Source organism: Botryllus schlosseri, chromosome 7, assembly GCF_051294905.1.
Source record: "Botryllus schlosseri isolate E-star chromosome 7, Bs_hap1, whole genome shotgun sequence".
NCBI lineage: Eukaryota > Metazoa > Chordata > Ascidiacea > Stolidobranchia > Styelidae > Botryllus > Botryllus schlosseri.
The window spans coordinates 18052083-18054851 of NC_137242.1; positions in this window are offsets into that span (position 1 = coordinate 18052083).

Genomic DNA, 2769 nt, shown 5'->3' on the forward strand with positions numbered 1-2769 from the left:
TTTGAGAATTACCTCGCAGGCCACACCTAACCTTCTCGTGTGCCAAATTTGGCATGTGGGCCACGGGCTGGCCGCACTTGACCTGTATGGTTATTAATAACAGTGATTGGAGGTGCATAAAAATTCTATTGAAAATTATTTGAAAGCAAATGTTTTCATGATAGAGAAGTTGGAGTCAGAGTCGGAGTCGAAGTCAAGGTCATTCTCACAAACTCCGACTCCGACTTCAGTCAGTATTATCCCACCGACTCCGACTCCGACTCCGACTCCGACTCCAGCTATCATAGTTTTCACGACTCCGACTCCGACTCCATCAAGCGAAAATTACCCAGACTCCGACTCGGACTCAACCGACTCCGACTCCGACTCCACAGCCCTGACCAGAATTGTACTCATATACTTTGTTATTCAAGATACATCATATGCTGTTGAGACTTTATTAAAAGTTGATCTGCAGGCGAGCGGTAGGCATGATATACGCAAATGTTAGAAGGCATCAATACTGTGACAGTCACATAGGGAGGCATAAGAACTATGGTCTACGGCAGTGGTTCTAAATAGTTTTGGCTTCGCGTCCGTCCTCTGTCTTGTGCAAGTATGAAATGAAGGCTTTAGATAAGCAGCAATAATTGACTATTCTTGAAAATAACATCATACTATGAATGTAGAAATTGTGTAAGAGTTTTCTTATTTCGAAGCTAAATTGTCAGCTGTATTTCTTGAAGTACGTGGTCGTGTCTTGAAAATCCGCGTCTTCGATTTGATCTCAGCGATGAGTGCCGAAAATACATTTCCACAAAGATAGATGAAGGCTAATGCAAATGGCTAATGCGTATCGGCCAATGCCTAAATGCTAATGCGTATAGAGGCTAATGGCTAACGCTTCCCACGATACTTTTGGTATGATCGCAACATTTATGACACCAAAATATGAAAAAAAAGTATATTACTAATGAACATATCACGTCCAGCCTATAGTCATTTTTTTAGCATCTCATGACGTTATTCTGAAATTGTGGTTGTAGCCTATATACAACGGGATAAAATCCATTTCGAGTCAAGAATTCAATCACTTCATTGGGACAAGTTGGAAAAAATAATTCAGTACTTTTGGTCAAGGTTTCCTCGTCGTCGAGCTTTTTAGCAGCACACTTAGCACAGTCACATCCGAAATGTCATTGTCCACGTCTTGGTGCGTGACGTGGTAACAGGCGACGCCAAAATGCTGATCTCTATAAATTAAACGTTTTGCCGGGGAGAAGGGTGCCCATTTTAATACGAAGATATCTAGCAACGATAAATCGCGCGAAACGCGAAGAAAACTTGTATGAAGTTTTATAAATATCTGAAAAATACTCTATAATTAACGTTAACTTATTAAATAATTTTGGGCCCCCTTCGAGCTCGGGATTGCTCCAATTGGGGGATTGGCGTGCGGCAGTTGGGGCCCTCTGTTTAGTGCTCCATACCGTCTTTGAATTTCAGTTTTCGGCGTTTGTTTTTCGACATGCCTGTTCATGCTTTATGGATGATTTGATGTCTCATAGTAAAAACAAGCACTGAAATAGGTATATCGAAACGTAGCCTATCACGAAACAACTTGAAGCACAGACAGTGTAATGCGTAATGTGACAATGGCAACAAAGAAGGTTTGAACTAAACTAGATGGAAATAATGTTATCTTGTGACTTTATTTATTACGACATACTTTGCTACATTTGCTTTAGTTTGAATCTGGATTACGCATGCGAGCTTGCGAAGGACGTAGGTTGCGTAATCGCCGCTTATTAATTAACAGGCTTCAAAGTAAACCAATTTCCGTTCTGGTTCAGTTTATACAGCCTATGGTTTTATTCCAAGCAGCAATATTTAAACGTACGTTTTATGTTTGGGATTCCAAGCAGTGAGCACGCGGACCGCTCAGAATAGTTCCGCGGGTCACATTTGACCAGGTCTGGTCTACTGGAAGCAAACATATAGTGACAAATACATTTCATTTACTGTAACAAGAACTCTGGTACGCAAAGCAATACATTAATTTGCAGTGATGACAAATTTGATTTGGAATTGAATAGTAGCTTGCGGGACGACCATATCCGACTACTGTTCAAATCCAATAGATTTGATCCCCGTACTTATATACCAGACAAAGAGTTACTTTCGGCACATTTCTATACAAGGCTATAATGTTTAGATGAGATATTCTTACCCATTAGCCCCCAATAGAAATCGTGCATTTCTTTAAACCCTCTTAATCAGGGAGTAAGCACGGTCAGACAATTATGAATTTGGAGTTCTCTCGTCTTCTAATTTACAAGATATTGGTGCGATTGCATCATAGCAAATAATAGTAATAAATATGCGTTCAACTGTGACAGTATATCGTTTTGTTGGATATGGGTTGAACCGTGGAGAGAACGAAATTTTCTTTTAATATGATATTTTCCTGGCTGTAATATTAGGTTATATCAGAGAGTTAGATTATCAATTCCCGACCGCGGTGCCGCTGCTCCAGCGGGGGCCGAATTCTTCCTTGAGGGGGTATTCCGCAGAGCGTTTTTCATAAAGACGGGGTTTTTCTCGTCTTCAGTTTCCCAAACTTTGCACTTGGAATTATTATTTTTTAGTATTCATCGTATCTCGAGATCTATCGTCGTTTTATACCAGGCTGATTTTGTATATATGTTCCAGCATTCAAGTTGATAAAGATATATTTTAATAAACATCTGATTTTGATCTCATTCTAAACTTATCATATTATTGAATCCG